Here is a 22,138-nt window from a genome sequence, read left to right on the forward strand (position 1 = left end):
AGGGGGCACTTAAAATTCATGTCCAATTTCTCAAGTAAATTGCACCCTGCCCTCTGGGCTGTCCAGGGCCTACCTTAGGGGTGCCTGTGTGTATAAAAAAAGAAAATGTGGGCCTGGCAAAAGGTTTATTTTGCCAGGTCTAAATGGCAGTTTAGAACTGCATACAAACAGGTTGCCATGGCAGGCCTGAGACATGTTTAACAGGCTACTTAAGTGGGTGACACAATCAGTTCTTCGGACTCACTATTAGTATTTAATTATAAGGCCCTGGACACAGGTAGTGCCGATTTACTAGGGACTTATAAGGAAGTTAAATATACCAATTGGATATCAACCAATGTTACCATGATTAGGGGAGAGAGCACAAGCACTTTCGCACTGGTTGGGAGTAGTAAAGTGCACAGAGTCATAAGGCCAACAAAAACGTAGTCAGGAAAAATGGAGGAGTGAAGGCAAAAAGTCTGGGGATGACCCTGCAGAAAAGGCCAAGTCCAACAATGCGATATTGATATCAAGATAACAGGTAGATGGGCTGGTGTAAGTTTATTTATTTATTTATTTTAAAAGTTTTATATAGCGCTGGCTAGACCCGGAGGTATCAGTGCGCTTTACATGAGCATCAGATCATAGTTACAGGTTACATCGTTACAAAGGTTACACAGTTCTTAGAGCATGGCAACATAGTTACTTGTAAGGTTGAGATAAACAATAAGCACAAATACGTAAGGGGAAAAGAAGGCAAGGTGAGAGATTCACGGGGGGTTGGAGTAGGGGAAATAGACAGATAATGAAGGTGGAAGGGAGGGGAGGGTGAGAGTCACAGCATGGGGAGAAGAGGGAAAGGGTGACGGGGACACAAACCAGTAGACGAGTCAAGGCAACGTCCAAAGTCCAGTAAGCTGTGATCCCAGGGGAAGTGGTATCCCTTTCCTATCTCTATTGCGAGAGGCTCCCTTTACGCAGTGGACTCTCTCAGAGAGGTCTCTGAGACTCCAAGGCCTACATACTGGATCCTTCCCCAAAAAGGGGAGAGGGAGTGCTTTGGCAAGGGTTGCCATACCTCAAGTGTGAGTGGCTCCCTTGGCGCAGTGGACTCACTCAGCGGGTTCGCTGAGACTCCAGAGTATAAATATTTGATCTTTCCCCAACAAGGGGAGAAGGAGTGCTTAGTCAAAGGGCACAAAGGACAGGGGGTAGGCAGAGTAGCAGGCAAGGGGGGAGATTCAGGGGAGAGAGGGTAGGAGCTAGGGAAAAGACAATAAGGAGAGACGAAAAGACGTCTGCCTAAAGACCGACTGGGTAGGTGACAACCAAGGAGTGAATCCAAGGCCCATCTCCCCTATAGCTAAACCAAGTAGCTCCATCGGGCATCAGACAAAATAGTTCAGTCTCAAAACATTGAGAGAGGAGGGAGGGAGAGACATAAATAGAGGGAGGATGCGATAGGAGACAATAAGAGAGACGACAGGAAGTGCAACAATGTGGTTCAACAATATACTAGAAGAAAATCAACAAGTAAACATTAAATAAAACAATCAGCAATACAATTAGGGGAGGAGTGAAAGGCGAGAGAAAGTAGTGGGGGGTAGGGGACGAAAGGGAGTGAGGATAAGGGAAGAGACAACCATAGAGACGAAAGGAAGTCTGTCTAAGGTTCACAGAAAAACAGGGTGGGGCTCTAGGGTACATGTCACAAAGACTAAGGCTCAGATTACAGTTGAGGAGGGATTATGCTCCGAGATTCCATATAGCTGGAATTTCATTTACCGGCTGGAATCTCTGCAGATAATTCCTCCTACTACAAGTTAAATATACAGATTGAGAGCTAAGTGTGTGGGATTTTCCTGTAATTTCTCAGTTCCATGGGGTTTAATGCACACATTTACCACCTGCTCTGAGAAGGTGGTAAATGTGTGTGAGGAGAATGATGCAAGGGGGGTAGAGGAGGGTGGGGAGTGTGTTTGAGCCAAGGGGAGGATGTTGCCTGACATGTGGACGCTTTACTTGCTCCACCCTGCGTCTTGGCAGAGGGTGGGGCAGAGGATGGGGACTGGGACAATGCAAAGTTACTTGTCGGTAAAATCAGGTGTACTATTTCAGGTCCCAGAAAATGCAAGTGTAGGACTGCCAGACCACTAATAATTGTGCAGAGCAAAATTCTACATGGAATTGCATTCCATACAAGCGAATTAGGGGACTTAATAATAAAACCTAAACAAATCATGATAGATCAGTACATATTCCCTTACACCATAAGGTAAGCAACTGATATCAGTAATAAATATTTCTTACCAGTGTCTCCACTCTAGTTATGTTTTATGATTAGTAGATGTTGGTCCTGACATCCTTGGTATAGGTTTCCCCCCAACTTGTTACCTTCCAGGCTCCTGTTTTTGCTGGCTTGAGGACTCTGCACACTTTACTGCCAGTAGCGGCTCCTGGAGGGAGTGCTGCAGGGCGGGCGGGGGAAGGGCAGGGTGGGGGGTAGTAAACTCCGGCATACGGCCGATCGGAGTAAGGTAAAAAAATAAATAAAAAAACTAAAATGCGCGCGCTGCAACGCATTTGGCCACTCGCCTTTGGTCAGTCACCTTTTTCCAGTGCTATAATTATGCCTCAAACTGCGGTGTAGTTACATGTCGTAGCATGATGACATCATTTTAGGACTTTCACTAGACAAGCCTAACACAAATTTTCCCCAACTATGTTATTTATGCCTGCGTGATTTAGATTTTGCCTAGGCCTAACTTAAATTCGGCAGTATTACATTTAACCGTTACACTTAGTCATATCTTCCCCAATTCAGCTCTCACTGAATGCTTAACAAGTTTTCGCTGTGAGGATTTTCTGAGTGACATCTCTCCTGATCCATTCACTTCTAACATAAATGTGTTTTCTTCAACTCAAAAGCTTACTAATAGAAATACGTCAGCCACTCATACTGAGGGATCTAAGCTTCAGTCTTTTATGTGCTGCAGATGGTAGATAATGGCTCCACCCACTCACAGGGTTAGAAAACTTGCTTCTATAAATATCCCCTATTTACGGTATTATATACATAAATTACGAGTCAGTTGTATTAAACTGAGGACATTGCTAATGCAGTTCTCAAAATACAAGTGTGCACAAAGCACTCTGTCATTTATTGTAACACTAAAGACTAAGGGGCTTATTTACAAGCCCTATGCGCTGCCGGAACATCACTTTTCGTTCCTGCGGCGCACAGGGCTTAGCCATATCTACAAAACCACGTAGAGCCACTCTGAGTTGCCTTTCATGGCCTTGTAGATATGGAGTGAGGCAACACAGCACAAGTTGCCTCACACTATGATGGGGAGGTGTGCATGGGCATTATGGTGGGTGTTCCCATGCAACACCCACGGCAGTTCACACATTTTCAGATTTACAAAGTTCTGCAAACCTGGGAATGCGTCAAAAGCCTGTGCCTCCCCAGGGGAGGCATATGGGAGGCGCAACGAGCAGAAATAACACTATTTCTCCTCATTATTTCCTCTTTCTATGTGTTCTGCATTTTGCAGCACACAAAGAAAGAGGAAATCGTCTCTATTGATTGTTTTAGTGCAGTAAGGTGTTCCTTCCTGCACAAAAACAATCATCCCTACAATGCAGACACCTTTGCACCATGGTGCAAGGGTGCCTGTGTTGGTGCAAGCCAGTCCTTTATGCGCCAGCGCAGGGCGAAAGGACAGGAAGGCGCCGTATTTTATACATACAGCACATTTCTGCCCTTTTCTTTTGACGTAGGGCAGCAAAGCAGAAGGCTTACGGTGCTGCCCTACAACAAAAAGATTGTAAATGAGGCCCTAAGGGGCATATTTGTAAGCTCCTCGCACCATCGGTGCATCACTTTTTATGACACTCTAGCAGCGCAGAGTGCAGACCTATATCTACAACGGCACGCAAAGACACTTTGCGTGGCTTTTCATGGCCTCGTCGATAAGTTGTAAGGCAACGAGTCCAAGTCGGTGCGTTGCCTTTCACTGCATCAGAGAGGCATTCCACGGGCGTGGTGGTGGGTGTTCCTACACGACACCCATCGGTTTTGAATAATCCCCAGATTTGCAAGGTCGTGTAAACCTGGGAATGCGTTAAAACGGTATGCTTTCCCAGGGCAGGTGTAACGATGAGAAACAACTTTATTTCTCCATTTTCCATTCTGCAGCACACATAGGAAGAGAAAAAACCTCCATGGATTGTTTTCGGGCTGGAATATGCCCCTTCCTGCACAAAAACAATCCCACCAACAACGCAGACACCTTTGCACCAGAGCGCAAGGGTGCCTGCATTGGCACAAGGCAGGCGACACGGAGCCAGCGCAGTGGGAAAGGACAGGAATGCACCTTGTATCATAAATAGAGCGTACTTCTGCCCTTTCCTTTTGACGCAGGGCAGCACAGCCAAGGCACTTGCTGCAATGAGGTCCTAAATCAGGTATCTTTTGTCCGTGAATTGTGGACTTTGTATGTGTGACCGGAAATACTGGGTTGAAATTCTGGTTGCTAAAGTAAGCCAAAGTGTGTGACCCTGGGCAATAACCTTTCGGTCTAGTAATGTTGCATTAACACTTTGAGGTCTTGAAGTGGAAGGGAAGAGCTACACAAATGTTACAATGCAATAGAATTCCATATTGGTCTCCACATGTTTGTGGGTATTCACAAGCTCCTCCCCCACCTCTCAAATCATGTTTGTGGGTTTTCTCCCACCTTACCACCATGTTTGGTTTGTGGGCATTCACTTACTCCTCCCCCACCTCTCGAGCATGTGTGTGTACTCACAAACTCTCCCCTGCCTCTTCCCCCTGGAAACTTTCAATGATTTATTTCTGTCCAAGATGGAGATAACTCCATTTTGAGGGTTGAACGAAAGAAGAAACACAGGGGCATGTTACCAAACAATAGAGATAATTTTTGTCTCTAACTTGTTTAGAGACAAAAATTATCGCCGCACATCGGCGATTTTTATCGCAGATAAACCTTGCTATTAGCAAGGTTTATCGCAAATGCGATAAAAAACGGCCGCAATGCATGAATATCGCTGAAAAGTCAGCGATATTCATGCATTATCGAGCAAATGCTCTTAGCCATGTTATCCACCTCCCATTGGTTAACATGGCTAAGAACTGCTCAGGGTAGGTGTTAGCTTTTGGAGATATTCGCGCTTAGCGCAAATATCTCCAAAAGTTGGTAATAGGAGATAGCGATGTTAGCGACTGTTTCCAGTCGCTAACATCTTGGCACGCCCACTTTGCATGTCATTAGTGATAAATATCACTGACATGCAAAGCGGGGCACAAGATGGTCGCTATCTCCTATTAGCTGTCGCTAACTGGTGTTAGCGACAGCTTGGTAATAGGGAGATAATTTTATCTCCGCTTTCTTGGCTTTTAAAGCCAAAAAAGCGGAGATAAACCCCCTTGATAATATGCCCCACAGTCCCGCAATGGTGTGAATTGGTATGGGAACGGGGTTACTCCATAAGGAAAGGGATTTTCTATGGCAAAAACAAAAGTAACAAAAGTTAATTTGAACCTGTTTGCTGACATGGAATTCACAAAGGATTTCCAGGAGTGCGCCCGCGAATGCATCAGGTTTTTGGCTACTAACTGGAAAACCATTCTAATACCAAAAATGTCTGACATCTGCAAACATCTCAGGCCGGAAACCAGCTGGCGCATATTGAGGACTTTTTTATGAGAATCAGTGGTAATCACCCCTCTCCATTTCCTGCACTGGCCTCTAAAACATCCCACAGATTACAACTGCATGTTAAAGGCTCCTCAGTTAAGGTTGTGTTCATAACACCTAAATAAGTGTCTCCTTCAAAAATAACCACATTTCTATTTTCTTGCTGCCCTCTCTACTCCTACTCTTCAATTGCTTTATAGAGCCTACATCCAACTAGGTTGATGGAGCACTAACAAATACAAAGCTAAAATAAGATGACAACCTCCTATGCAAGTGCAACTGAAGCATAACTTCATAGTCCCTATACCTAAGGAATTTCCCAAGTACTAGCAGATACTGACTCACACTGCCCTAACATGGGGCCATATTTATGACCCAGTTGCATCCTTCTTGCACCACACAACGCGGTTCGAAAGCAAAGCAAGTTAAAAAAAATGAGATGTATTAAGCCATATAAGGCCACCTTGCGTGGCCCTGAGTGGCTTCATAAATCTCGAGTAAAGAAATGCAGCGGAAATCACTCCGTTGCCTTAATGCATTTCCTAACTATGCGCTAGGGAGGCATTTCATAGGCATTGCATGGGTGTTCCCACGCAACTCCCATGGTTTTTGAAGTATTCCCCGCTTTATCAGAACTGGTAAACCTGGGTATGCACCAAAAAGATATGCCTTCCCAGGAAAGGCTTAAAAAGGAGAAATATATTTGTTTCTCATTGTTATTTCCTATTTCTATGTCTGCTGCATTCTGCAGAACACATGGAACGAGGAATATGCCTCTCAGTATTGTTTTTGTGGAGGAAGGTGCCACTTCCTGCAAAAATACCAATCCTGTGTGCAACAGAGGTGGTGCAAGGGTGCCTGTGTTTGCGCTGGGCATTCAGTATTGTGCCAGAGGAGGGGAAAAGGCAGGAGTGTACCATAATATTCAGATACAATGCATTCCTGCCTTTCCATGTCACAGTGCACCGCAGGAAGGTGACTTGCTTGGCCGTAATGAGTGATACATCTCATAAATATGCCCCTTCATTTACACAGGGAACAATAACATAAAGTGACATGTCACCACGAGGCATTAACCAGGATACCTAGCTGTCTTTGGGTTCATCACTCCTACGGTCAACTCTTGGGCTCCAAGCAAGTTCAACAGATGTTTTTATCAAAAATGAGTCTGCCCATCATGGAAGTAGAGTTTTTCCATGAATTAGTGATTTTTGTATTTTCATTGTTCACTCGTGAAATAGTTTCTGTCAACTAACTAGAGTTGTACTGCCCACCACCTTCATTCCTATCCACTAAGTGGCTGGCCATGATTAATGTCACCTGATAACCTGGGAGAGAATCTGCCTCTTTTAATTGTGGAGAAGAGGAAAATAAGTCCCAAACTTTAGTCTTCCAAACACTTGTCTCAGACCAAAACGCAGATGAAGGACGAAGGAGAACGAGGAAGGAAATGAAAGACCAAACTTCTTGAAATTATGAAAAGTTACCTGAAAAGATAAAGAAATGTAAACAAATCCAGAAAGGATAGAAAAACAAGCAGAGCCACATAGCAAGTACAATTATATACTGAAATTTAATATTAAAACAGTCTTTAATGAAATCCAGATTCTCTACTCATGGTAATAGGAAAATCGCAATTTCATTACAAGAACGGAGGTTACATTTTGCATGTTGGTAGCTTTGTAAGACTACATCAGACATGCGTTTGATTGCTTTACAGTAATGGTGTGCGAAAGTACTGGCGTTAGAACAATCCGCAGCTTTGAGAATGTCGTCAAAATTATCACCAGACCAGAAAGATTTACTGGCCCTAGTACCTCTGAGTGAATGAGCTTCGAATTTACTTAAATCAATACCTGCTAAAGTCAAGATAGTTTTAACCCATCTGGCAATGGAAGTAGAGATTATACCTCTATGAGGCTTACCAAAAGATATAAGTAACTGATTTACACCTTGGGCACGAAGACCATTCATTCTGTAATTGTACTCTCTCATGCAGTCTACCACACATAATTTGAGGAATAAATCAAACAATGGACAAAAGATAGAATCAGAGATAGTCTTGGTTCTTCTAATTAGTTCAATTTTTTAGGATCTGTTGGTGATATCAAGAGCCTTGATGTCAGAAGCTCTACGACAAGAGATTAAACATAGCAGAGTTGCGAGCTTGATGGACAGTAATTTCCTATTCAACTGAGTATTATCAGGCCAACTAGAGAAGAGATCGAGAATTAATTTAACGTCCCAAAGAGAGTAGTATTTAGGTTTAGGGGGTCTCCTTGTCTCCTTAATCGAATACTCTTCATAACTCTACATACAATAACATTTTTACCTACGAATTTACCATTGACAAGGACATGGCCAGCGGAGATAGCTCATCTATAGCAGTTGATAGTTCTATAGGTGATCCCCCTTTCAAACAGTTCAACAAGGAAATTAACTATGTCAACAATAGGTGCTTCCAAGGAATCCAAGTTCCTCTCCATGCACCAACGTACCCAGCGTCTCCATATATTGTTGTATCTGTAGTGAGTGCCTGGGGCCCAAGACTCTCCGAGGAGAGTTGCAGCTGTTTACGAAAGCCCTAGGATTTCATTGGATCTCCTGACACTCTCCAGGCAAGTAGGTTGAAACTTCCGCTCTGAGTTAGAGGGTGATCTTCTCCATTTACTTTTGTTAGGAGATTCTCTATGATAGGAATCAAGATGGGGTGTTGCAAGCTAGTTCTAGTGTGGTGGGGAACCAGGCCTGTGAAGTCCAGAACTGAGTTATTAGGACAAGGCAGCATTGATCCTGTCTGACTTTCTGTAGAACTCTCTGGATCATGTCAAAGGGTGGGAAGGTGTAGGCTTTGAGATCTTTCCAGGGTTGGAGAAAGGTGTTCACTGCAGAGCACCGGGGTCGGGCATCCAACTGAAGTAATTCCCTAATTGGAAAGATAGTCTGTTTGCAGAGTGGTCTATTTCTAGGGGTCCCCAAATTTTGTTGAGACACTTGAAAATGGAAACCTTGAGCTTTCAGTCCCTGTGATTCAACAGGAATCTGGAGTTCCAGTCTGCAGAGATGTTTGATTTTCCTGAGAGGTATTCCGCTTTGATCTTGCGCTCCAGACAGAACATCCATAGTTTCTTTGCTAAATTCGAGAGGTCCGCCGAATTGGTGCCTCCCAGGTGATTTATATAGGCTACCGCAGACATATTTTCCATCTTTAGGATAACTGACCTCCCTTGGAGAGAGACTTTGAAGCTCATCAAGGGGTAAAGACCAGCTGTTCTAAATAATTTATGTGGTGATAGGACTCATCTTGCGACCAAATACCGCCCGTAATCTGATCGAGAAGGCAAGCTCCCCACCTTGAAGGCTCGCATCTGATTCTAAAATAAAATCTGGGACAGAACCGAAGATTGCTTTACCATTCCTGGCATTTAGATTCTCTAGCCACCAGGCTAGTTCTGATCTTGCATCCTGATCCAAGGAAATGCGATTTCCGTACCAAAGACCGGATCTGAGTGCTCTCGCTTTTACTCTTTGAAGAGCCCGATAATTTAGGGGTCCCGGGAAGATGACTTGGATGGAGGAGGAGAGGAGACTCAGCACTCTGGCTAGTTCCCTTAGAGTTAGGTCTTCTTGTTTCAAGATGTGTCTTATTTCTTTTCTGATCTTGGCAATTTTCTTTGATGAAAGTAAGAGCAGATACTTCATTGTGTCTACGGTAAAACCTAAGAATTCCAGGGTTCTGGAAGGAGACAAGATCAATTTTTCTTTGTTTATGATGAAACCTAAACTTTTTAAGAGCTCCATTATGGTCTTCAGATCTTGGACTATCTGAGAGTGGTCTTGGGACATTATAAGAATGTTGTCTAGGTATACGATTAGCGAATACCTCTCTCTCTCAAGGATGAGGCGATTGTTCTCATGACCCTGGTGAAGCACCATGGGGCAGAGGAAAGGCCGAATGGAAGGGCTTGAAACTGGTACAGGTGGTTTTTCCACATGAACTGGAGGAAGGGTTGATGTATTTTGGCCATTGGAATGGGAAAGTAAGCATCTTTTAGGTCTAGTTTGACTACCCAGTCTCCCTCTAATAGCAAATCCCTCAGGAGATGGATTCCTTCCATCTTGAAATGCCTGTAAATCAGATATTTGCTAAGTTCCCTCAAATGTATGATGGGTCTCCAGCCCTTGTGCTTCTTCTCTACAAGAAAGAGTGTACTTATGAAAGTTAATGTTTCCAGAGGGACTTCCATTATTGCTCCTTTCTGGAGCATAGCGGATATTTCTTCCTCTACTTGTTGATCTAAAGAGAGTTGTATGAAAGAAATTTGTGTAGGTGTCTCTACAAAATCTATCATGAAGCCCCTGACAGTGTTAAGAACCCACATGCCTTGAGTAATTAACTTCCAATTCTGATAGAATAATCTGATTCTGCGTCCCACCTTTTGGGGGAAAGAAGTAGTAGAAAGAAGAGGTAAAGTTCTCACTTTGGGGGTTGTAGCTGTTGGTTGATCCACAAAATCTAAAGCCTCTGTTACGTGGACCTCTCCCTCTCTGGGGGTAGATTTGGGGAGGATTGGAGGATTCGTAGCCTCTTCCATAGCCACCAAATCTTGAGTATAGCCTTTGGTTGAAGTGGCCGGAAGAAAGGCCCCTTCTTCCGGCCTGTCCAAAAAGGTTAAGGTTGAAGTCTCTCTTCATGTTCTGTTGTGCTCTATCCAGGGTAGTAAACATGGAGACATACTTCCCCAAGGACTTAATTAGATCATCGCCGAAGAGTAACCCTCTGGGGTTCCTAGAGGGTTCCATATCAGCCATATCACTCAGCTTTGGATTATTTTGGTTTGTATGGTAATTATATTGGATGACGTTTTGTATCTTTTTTAACATGACTTCATTTTAAAAATTTTAATGAATTTTTTAAAGATTTGGATATATTTTTTACTGTGTATAATTAACTCTGTTTTTAGCATGTATAATTAATGTATTGTATTTTGTGTAAGTTTTGTATAGTACTATTGTCTTTTTAGGATATTGATTTATCGAAATAGAGTATTCTGACTGACTGACTGACTGGTTTGTATGACCCTCCTTCCTTCCGCATTGAGGCTGGCATTGGCGTTGCCCAGAAGTATCCACGCTCTCTGGCCCCAACCCCTGATTAAATCCGTGTCTAGGGGCGTGCCACTAATGTGGCTTTTGTCAGCAGTTTCAATAATCCTGGCTAGGGTAGCCATTGACACTGTCAACTATCTAGAGTCATAATGCCCAGCACCTTCATTCCTAACCACTAAGCGGCTGGCCACACTTAATGTCATCTGATAACCTGGGAGAGAATCACTGATTCTGGAAGCTAATTCCCCACCTTTGCCATGCTATTCCGAGTTTACCTGGCCGTAATGAGGAGTAACATGCGGAACCTGTTTTTTTCTGGCCCATTCCTGCATGGTTTCCTTGATTTCATCAGTGTTTCTTTTCATAGATTTCAAGAGGAACCATGTGCAAAACCACCATGGGAAACACTGGGGCCTTATTTACTTATTTTTTAGTGTAGAGCAATGCCGCAAGCCTTCCTGCCGCGCTGCCCTATGTCAAAATAAAAGGGAAGGAAAGCACCATATCTATGCGATACGGAGCGTTCCTGCCCTCTTTTACTGCACTGGTGCACAAATGGCTGTCCAGTGCCAATGCAGGCACCCTTACAGGCAGGCAACTGTTACACCATCCCTTGGGAGGCAATGGCTTTTGAGGCATTCCCAGTGTGTTGTAAATCTGGGGATGTGTCAAATGCCATGGGTGTTACATTGGAACACCCACTGAAACACCCATGCCACACCTCCCTCTCGCAGTGCGAGGCAAAGCAATGACTTGCGCCCTGTTGCATCACACCATATCTACGAGGCCATTGAAAGCCACGCAGGGTGGCTTCACATGGCCTGGTAGATATGGCTCTGCAGTGTGGGCCGCAAGAGCATCATTAAAAGTGGCGGCACACAGGGTTTGTAAATAAGCCCCTGGGTTGTGATTTATACCCAGTGCAACTCAAACTCAGGTGAAGTGGTGTCACCCTGGTAACATTTCTGTCTAAATTTCAGGAAAACTCCGATCTCAATAATAATGCACTTTATCCCTGAAGCCTTTTCTACTGGACAAAAGGCACATTTCCACAGTTTTTATTGGCACAAACTTTTTGTACACATTTTTATGATTCCCTCTGGTTGCATGACAGCATACGTTTTTAGAGAGTCTTTATCTTTGTGTTTGTTTTCTAATCTATCTTTTTGCAAATATTGTGATTAATCTTGCAAATAAAATAAATGACAAAAAAAGTGGTGTCACCCCCACTCTCTGCCATCGTCACCCTTCCCCCCTCTGCCCCCCCCCATGCCAATCCTTCCTCCAGGAATACTGCGGCAGCCAACTCGTTGTCAGAAGAAGAAAATATATCTAGTCAGCATTTTAAAGTGAGAGGCGTAGGTGAAAGAAATATGAATGACTTTTGAGAAGAGCCTACATTTTGGAAGTTTAAATTTCCCTCTACTACTCTCTATGGGGCAGATTTACAAGGAAAGTGACTTAATGCGTACTGCAAGCCATTTGGCTGCGCCGCACTGAGTCACTTTCAAACCACAGGATGCAACATATTTACAGTATCTCTGTGCTTCCCCCTGCGCTGGCGCACAAACTGCTGCCATGCACCAGCTCAGGAGCCCCTGCACCATGGTGTTGGGTCTCCTGTGTCATGGGGAGATTGTTTATGTGCAGGAAGGGTACCCTTCCTGCACATAAACAATCAGAAATGGTTTTTTTCAACTTCTATGTGTGCTGTATTAGCACACATAGAACTTGCATAACGTCATTGTTTTTACTGATTGTTTACGTGCAGGAAGGGAAACCTTCCTGTACATAAACAATCACCAGAGGTGATTTCGTCTCTTATGTGTGCTGCACAATGCAGCAAGCATAGAAAGAGGAAAAATACGAGGAGAAATGAATACATTTCTCCTCATTGCGCCTCCATACGCCTCCCATAGGGAGGTGTAGCATTCAGACACATTTCAGATTAACGATTTCTCGTAAATCTGGAAATGTGTCTGGTTCCATAGGTATTGCGTAGGAACACCCACAGCAACACCCATGGAACGCGGAAAGCCGGTTTCACGCAAAGTGCTGCATGCAAAGGGGACATATTTAGAGGAACAGGAAAAGTGGTTTTCCCTGTCCTTGTAAATATGGGGAACTAAAATGTGCTGCCGGTGTGTCACAAAAAATGATGCACCGGTGAAGCAAGTGGTTTGTAAATCTGCCCCTAATGTCTCTTGCTCCTGTTACTGGGAGAGCACCCAGTGCTGGTGTGACTGTAAGGTTGTGGTCCTAACTAGAACAGTCATTTGGCCCAAAGTTACACGAGAACTGCAGCTCTTATGCTAATGTTCAGTCATTAATCTCCCGGCTATTAAGGGAAGAAGAAAATTAGCCACTGATAGAGCTCTATCAGATGTGCTAATCACTCATTTTCAGATTACTGCTGCCAAGGGTCATTAACTGGGCTGTTAGTTCTGGGACTGAAGACATCTGTTTACAAAAACTGGACAATTTACCAAATAGACTGCAGAACATGACTCCTTTCCAACCATAAGTGGACATTTGGCTTGTGTAGGGTCTGGGTATTAAATACAGCCATCTGTGGCGTGTAGTGTCCCTCTGACTCCCTTGGGCAGGGCGCCGCTGCACCTGCTGCACCAATGACAACTACGCCCCTGACTGAGCATTGATGGGGACTGGTGAAGAGTGAGATTTTCAGAATTTCTCATTAATAATCATGTGCGGGCTGACGACAGACTATAAAATGTAAACTTTAAAGTAGTGTGTCAACCTTGGGGGTCTGGGAGCTAAAAGCAGACCTAAAAATAGGTCACCCCTAGTGTACCGAGTGAGTGTGGTCAGTTAGTTTTACCTTGTCCTGGAGGACTTGGGGTGGGTGTATGTGTGCTCAGGAGGTATATTAATTCAGCTGGAGTCATCAGAGTATTCTTGGTAATTCCGCATTTCTCTTTGATGCAGAATAACCGATAATAATGCAATTACCCCTATTTGCATAATGAAGAGTAAATTGGGGGAAACAATCCTACTGCAAGAGCATATTTAGTGACCACGAGCAGTCGCTTGTGCTCGCTATTCGTGCTTTTCAGCGTTTAGCTCTATTTCTTAAAGGAAAATGCATACTCACATCCATTTTGGATGTGAGGGTGCATTTATCCCTAAGAAAATAGCTCTAAATGCCAGGAGAAAGTTAGGGGAAACCCTTACACCAAGAGCAAATTTTGCTCTATTTCTTTGTGCAAAATACATTCATATGCCCATATTGGACATGAGTGGGGGTATTTTACCATAAGGAAATAGCGCTAAATGTTGGGAGTAAATTGGAGAAAATCCTACCCCAAGAGCACATACGGCAGGCAGCTGCATTAGTGCTATTTCTTAGCCCATAATGCATTTATGCGCCCATTTTGGTTGCCAGGGAGCATTTTTGCGTTATGAAATTGTGCTAAATGCAGAATTACTCTTCTTGCGTAATTATGAATAATCTCACAGAATCTTTAGGTAATTCTGCATTATTATGCTACACTGAGTCACTCAAATTTCGCCCATCCGTAGCTGGATGCTAAGCTGGATAGCTGATGATTCCTTCATCCATCCACCCCGAAAAGCAGCTCCTGATCATCGGCATACCGGGGGTTTTCCCTATCTCCCTTATGGCCAGTCCAGCCCTGTCTGACTCAGAAGTGTTGTGCTTACCACAGCTGTATTCCCCCTGGCTCTTGATTAATTGGTATGGAGTTTGCCTGGTAAATGTCTTCCCTAGCCTTGACTGTCATGTTTAGCCTTAATCCTGACTGATAACCTTTAGTTCAACGAGTTAAATACAAGCACGCTGTTTATAAAACAAATGAAAAAAAGCAGCCACATGTTTATCATGCATTTCTGAACCTCTGTGCATTAAATATACTTCCCGGCTAGCCTCATGGACACAAGGTTAGATATCACTACTCTATGTAGTGTGTCAGCCTACAGTGGAAAATTAGTTATCCTGAGTTCTGCTCAGGTCACATTTGAGGACAAGGAGAAAAACCAATCACCAGCTTTATATTGAGCAACAAAACTGCTAAAGTCAATTGGTGTGGGATCTTGCAGCTTGCTGTGGATGGAGTAAGCATTTATAATAGGGATAGAATGTGAAGCACTTCAAGAAAAACAGCAAGGGGGAAGCATGAAGAAAGAAAGAAAGAAAGAAAGAAAGAAAGAAAGAAAGAAAGAAAGAAAGAAAGAAAGAAAGGAAGGAAGGAAGCAGGAAGGGCCTGTCCCACCTTGAGAGGAAAACAGCCTGTGATTGGTGTCCCTGATTCACCCATGCCACCCTGGAAGAGCTCCATGTTGTTGTCTGCCTGACCTCTTTAGGAAGCAAGTCAATCTCACACCTATCTCAGAGAAATCCATTGGCTCCTGCTGACACCATCCCTGCATATTCTAAGAAGAGGCCAGCCCACTATACCTGGTAACCACATTTAAGACCAATGGTGAATCTTACAACTTCAACAGCAGTAGAATTGACAGGCTTAACAAATGGCAAATAAGAAAGAAAAGAGCAAGACATCATACCTTCACCTGCTATGAACCAAAGATCTGGTAGCCCCCGCTTAATCCTCTGGTAGCTTGGCACAAAGAAGTATGACTTTACTTAGAGGCACTGTGTAAAGAATTTATTCAGCACATAAACAGCAATAAAGTAAAACCACAACACAAGAAACATTGACACCAATTTAGAAAAATAGGGAAAATGTTGTACAGTGCTTGGCTTCTTTCTCTGGCCAGCACTCTAGATCCTTACCTAAGTTCTGAGTTCTGGAACGCTCCTTCGCCCTGTTGGCAGTTGGAGCTCTGGTTGGACTGGGGGCTGACCTACCTACATCTGTGCTGCAATAAAGCTCCTGCTTTACTTACCTGGTTGTGGAGTCCTCTTCATTTACAACACTTGGCGACTTGGACTTGTGGAGTGTCCAACCACTTCATCTCCACGTATTGCTGCAGCCTCAAGAAACTCCCACAGTGCGGTAGGCTCAGAAACCCCTCAAGAACCCCGTGTGGATAGCGAGGAACGAGGACGCAGAAGACTGCTTGCCAAAAGTATTCTTGTCCGATTTAATTGTCATCGGAGGACTTCTGGATCACTAAGTGACGTCATCTCAACCGAGTTAACACCGCGGTGAGTCGCTTAGCAACGCGCGCCTGCAACGTTAATCCAAGCACGCGCCACCAGAAAATTAACAGCAGCAACGTTAGCGTCATAAGAACGCAGATCCTGACAGCGTCTGCGTCAGCGTAACACAGACGGCGGAAGTGGTTACTCAATAACCGGATGCTGCGTCATTGAAACGCAAAATAAAGTGTCACTAGAACGCACCGCTACAGCGAACCTACGTTTTCTTGGAAATACCTCGTTCAAGAAGCGCATTTCATTAGCGCATGTACTCTCGCTATAGTAAATATTACAAACGTCTTACGCAAGACATTTTCGGCCATTCTACGATTAATTGAATATTGTGGATCTCCATGGAAACGCTCGTGTATGAGCGCTAAACATCTACTCTTTGCTGACATTGGTTCTTCACCTCAGTTCTCCTTTATAATAAACCGTAAGCCTATAATTTTATTCTATACTGTTTAAATAGGAGTGTTTACTTGTTTTACTCTTTTGTGAGCCGTGAACATGACTCAAGCCATCAATGTTGCACTTCCTCCTCAATTCCTGTCAGAGCCTGGCATGCCTCAAATAGCTTGGGAAGACTGGATAGTAATGTTTTATAATTACATCGAGGCTCTGGACGGTGAGGATTATTCACCCAAACGTAAAAAAGCATTACTAATGACCACATTGGGTAAAGAAGGGCAACGTTTATTTAGGTATCTCCCTCAAGTATTACCTGTAGGGTCACAAGCTGACTTTGATGAATTTAAAGAAGCGATAACAAGATTGGAGACCCGGTTTGGCAAAGAAGAAAATCTTATACTCCAAAGATATAAATTTTATAAGAATAAACAATTACCTGAGGAGAGCATTGATGAATTCGTGGCGAGATTGCGAGAGTTATCTATCAAATGTAACTTTGGCCAGATGGCTGACGAGCTAATCAGAGACCAGCTAGTTGTTCAAGCCAATAATAGAAAAGTACAAGAACGTCTATGGGCAGCAAAGAATCCAAGTTTAAAAGATGCTATAGAACTTGCTAAGATTGTGGAAGAAAGCGAAAAGTGTATGAGGGAACTACAGAAAGGTGGTTTGGAGACTAAAGTGGCAGAAATTTCTCATAAGAGTATCCATAGCGAAAATAGTGACGATGAAGCTGCTGCCATCGCAATTGTCAGGAAGAAAGGTTATGTCCTTCAGAAAAAGAACATACAACAAACTCCCTTTACCAAGAATAATCAAAAAATTTGTTCTAGGTGTGGTAGCTTTTCCCATCCTTCTGATGGAAAATTTTGTTATGCAAACAACAAGGAATGTCTAAAGTGTGGTAAGACGGGACATTTCGCTAAAATGTGTAGGAACAGGAATAATGCGAGGGTAACAGTTGTGAACGAAAGTGATGATTTGAGACGTGATGTCAACAAAATCCTGGTACTGACTAACACTGTGTGCGCATGTGAAAATCAGAGAGGTAATCCTTTCAAGGATGACTTTATAATTGATGGAAAGGTCATTACACTCATGGTAGATACAGGTTCAAAATGGACTATAATTCCTAATTCTCTGATGAAAAGTGTGTGGGGTGAAAGAGTGTTGAAAATGTGTGACATTTTCCCATCTGGGTACCAGGGGGAGAAAATTGATATACTGGGTTACTTTGAAGCTGAAATTGGTTTCAAAGGAAGATTGGCGTGTGGTAAGATTTACATATCTGCTGATGGTCCGGCAATCTTAGGCCGTCACCACCAATATGATCTTCACATTGTGGTTGACCCTAGATCTGATAACCCCATTTCTATTGTTGAAACTCCATCCTTAGAAGTCATTTTAACTAAATATAAAAACGTTTTTAGAGATGAGTTGGGTGAACTCATTGGCTATTCACATCGCATAGTTCTCAAGGACGGCAGCTCACCTGTACAACACAAAGTAAGGAGAGTGCCCTTTGCCCTGCGAAATGAGGTCAAGGCTACTCTTGAAGAGATGCTTCAAGGGGGAATTATAGAACCCATTGAGGCGTCCCCTTGGGTTTCGCCCGTTGTGATCTCGCAGAAACCGGACAACAAGATCAGGTTCTGTGTGGATCTTCGTTCCCTCAACAAATGTGTCGTGGCAGATGTCTTTCCCCTACCCAACATAGGAGAATTAGTGTCAACCCTCAAAGGAGCAAGGTTCTTCAGTAAGTTAGACCTCAAACATGCCTATCATCAAATTTGTTTAGACGAAAGCTCTAAGCATTTAACTGCCTTTATCACCAGTGAGGGCACATTTCAATTCACCAGGCTACCCTTTGGACTAGTTTCAGCTGCTAGCGTATTCCAGAGACTTGTTTCTGAAGTTTTTAAAGGTCTTGATAAAGTACTATATTTTCAAGACGATATCTTGATTTATGGTAATTCCCTACAGGAACACAACAAAATTTTACAGGATGTGTTAATCAGAGTGGATGAGGCTGGGTTGACTCTAAGAAAAGAAAAGTGTGCTTTTCTATTGAGAGAAATTGAGTATTTAGGATTTTGTTTATCTGAAGAGGGTATTAAACCCAAGAAAAATTTACTCGAAGCCATTGAGTTAGCACCCTCCCCAGTTGACAAGGATCAGCTTCGGTCCTTTATGGGCTTGATAGAATTTTACTCGAAATTCGTAAGAGACTTCTCATCCAAGACTGCTTCCCTGAGATCCTTACTAAAAAAAGGCGTAAAATTTAACTGGACCCCTGAACATGAATCCTGCTTTAGACTTATCAAAGGAGAACTTAAATCGGCCAATGTTCTCACCCCTTTTGACACTGCTCGGTCTTCCATTCTCATGGTTGATGCTAGTGCCATTGGCCTTGGTGCGGTTCTCTTACAAAGGCATGGTAGCGCTGAGAGAACCATTGCTTTCGCGTCTAGACCTCTGTCCTCCTCTGAGTCTAATTACTCGGTAATAGAGCGTGAGGCTCTTGCCGCAGTCTGGGGAACAAGTTACTTTCGAACTTATCTATGGGGTTACAAGTTTGTCCTGCGTACAGACCACAAACCCCTGTTGAATGTGTTAGCTCCTGGAGGGGCTGGTAAAGGTTCCCCGAGATTGGCGAGACTGGCTTCCCGTTTGCAGGATTATCAGTGTGAGATCGAATTTGTCCATGGGTGGAGGAATGTCCAAGCGGACTGTCTGTCTAGACTCCCCATTCCCTCCACTGATTCCGACTCTGGGATTCCGTCTGATGATCTTGCGGTTGCTGTAATGGAGGATGTTTTGTCAGTGGGCGGTGGTTCGTTTTCTCGTGATGAATGGTCTAAAGGCATGGCTGAAGATTTGACCTTGAAGGCTGTCATCGGTCTTATTTCCAATGGTACTAGGAGAGAAAGTACTGTTGGTCCTTCAGTCAGACCCTTTCTAAAGATCTTGGACGAACTTTCTTTGGAGGGTAAAGATGTGTTGGTGCGAGGTGACCGTTTTGTCCCTCCCTTTTCATTAAGGAAAAGGATTTTAGACTTGGCTCATGAGGGGCACTTGGGTCAAAGTCTCACTCAACGCTGCGTTAAACTGAACTTTTGGTGGCCCTCTATCGACAATGATGCAGTGGATTGTGTTACGAGGTGTGGTTTCTGCAAGGAAGGGGAGAAACGCCTCAAAGTCTTGGGCTCTCAGTCTACGCAAAAAATTGCTTTTGAAAATACTCCCTGGCATAGTGTGTGCATTGATTTTATAGGACCTATGAATGAACTGCCTATTGATTATCGTTTTGCAATTGTTTTAATCGACTGTTTCTCTAAATGGCTGTGTGTACACTTTGTAAAGGAAATCACCACTGATGCCACCATAAAGTTTCTGAAAAGCACTTTTATCAATGAGGGATACCCTTCTGTTCTCATTTCAGACAATGGGACTCAACTCACGTCTTTGAAGATGACTGATTTTGTGAATGAGTGTGGTATCAGACATCAGAAGACCAGTCTTTACAATCCACAAGGCAATGGCATATGTGAAAGGGTGAATCGCCTTGTCAAGGGGGTAATTCAGATGTTTGTAGAATCTGGCTGTTTCTCTACAGAGCGTGTCCAGGAATTAGTATGGGCTTACCGCTCCACACCCCATAAGAGTGGTGAAAAGTCTCCCTTTGAACTTATGCGTGGTCGCACGCCCGTGGGCAAATTGAACCCCGCATGGTTGAAAAGTTCTAATAGCGATGTCCCTGCAATTCATGACAGCATTTCCTTGCCCATTTCTGTTGGTGACCTGGTTAAAGTTAAGCCAGGAAGATTTGCGAAAGGCCTCAGCAAGTTTAGGGGTCCCTACAAAGTCAAGAGAGTTTTCCCTCACTTCATTGTTCTGGCTAACGGTGAAAGTTGGAATTACCGGAGGGTGGCCCTCTACCAGAAACGCAAAGACTTTTCTTCTGATGATCTGCTCCCAGCTCATGATGATGGTTGTAATGGATACTTACTGTCTTCTGGTAACTCTGCCCTGCCCATGCCCTTGCCAATTGAACGGGGGGAGGTGGGTGGTGGTGATGCTTCAACCTCTTTGCGTACACATCATAGGGGCCCTGTGGTTAATTCTGCTCCTGCTTCGCTTGTTTCTACTTCTATTCCTGCATCTGTCTCCTCTTCCTTGGCTGACGTTGGTTTAAGGAGCTCTCGCTCTCGTCGCCCTCCCACGTACCTGAATGACTATGTGCACTAGTATGTTTTCCTTTTCATGTGTTTTCTTTCCTTGCAACGAGTGGAGATATGTTGTACAGTGCTTGGCTTCTTTCTCTGGCCAGCACTCTAGATCCTTACCTAAGTTCTGAGTTCTGGAACGCTCCTTCGCCCTGTTGGCAGTTGGAGCTCTGGTTGGACTGGGGGCTGACCTACCTACATCTGTGCTGCAATAAAGCTCCTGCTTTACTTACCTGGTTGTGGAGTCCTCTTCATTTACAACAGAAAACTTTTATAAATTATTTGACACCATAACAACAAATATCCAGTCAGTAGAACCGGAGGTATGCAGTTTTAAATGTTTAGGTAAAAATAGAGCTTAGAAGCACAAAGTCCAACTGTGGTTATCTAGACGTGCTGCCCGTGGATACCGCTTTTGGCCGCCATAAGTGTGGCAGGGTATGCTCAGACGTGAGTCCCTTGCTCACTTTGCCACTGGATTCAAGGCTGGACTTTTCCCATGAGGCACAGGGTCAGACTGATTTGCATATAGCCATGTCTGAACTGGGGTGGCAGAATGGCCTAAAGAACGGTGATGTATTAAACCCAGATCTTTTGACTGGGTGTGAGTGTTTGATTGATTCAGATGCTCTGTCCATCACCACCCCCTTTTGTACCGCACGTGGATAAAGTCACAAGTTCAGACTGGCCGTGATGAAGCCATCATTGTCCCTTTGAGAAATGTACCTTAAATCCTGGTTGTGGAGGCTTGTGCTGTGCAGCGGCCGTCCCAAGGAGCGATGTGAGGGTTGCGTTTAGGATGCTTTGTGCATCAGAGGTTCCGATGGGCAGGATTGCAGGATTGTATCGAGGATGTGTCACACAGCAACGGATCCGAAGAGCTGCAAGATGCAGGCTTGTGTTGAGTCAGCATCGGTTCCAATGAGGCTCTGCAAAGAGCTGGTTGCATCACGTTGCATCGGTTCTGGTAGAGACCACAGTTGCTCTAGCAGAGCACCTTTAGCCCCACTTCCAAGGGTCCAGGAATGGAGGGGCACCATTTGGGGAGTTAGGAATCACAGCAGGCAGAATCAAAGTGCAGAAATCAAGATGGTTGGATCCAGCTCCTGAGGTTCTGACCAGGAGGCCAGTTAACTAGCCCTTGGAGTCACTCTGATGGTCCTGGATATAAGATACAATTCCAGTCTTCACCCAGGCTTCAGGGCAGAAGAGTAGCAGGCAGGAGGGCAGTCATTCTTGCAGCTGCACAGTAGTCCTTCTTCTGAGTCTTCCACAAGTCCAGAAGTGTACTGAAGAGTTGGGTTGAGTGTCCACTACTTATACCGTAGCCCTGTGGTTCCCAAACTGTGCGCCGCGGCACCCCAGTGCGCCGTAATGAGGTGCCAGGGGCGCCGCGCACAGTAGGGTGACCAACTGTCCGTAAATTCCACAGACCGTCCATGCCTTTTATCTGTAATTGTGGCCATCACTGGGAGCAGCGCTGCTCCCCTGTGAGAGGCCTCACCCCCACTGCTGGAGCCTCCTCGCACTCATCCTAGAGCCCA

This window comes from Lissotriton helveticus, chromosome 10 (genome assembly GCF_964261635.1).
Source record: "Lissotriton helveticus chromosome 10, aLisHel1.1, whole genome shotgun sequence".
NCBI classification, from domain to species: domain Eukaryota; kingdom Metazoa; phylum Chordata; class Amphibia; order Caudata; family Salamandridae; genus Lissotriton; species Lissotriton helveticus.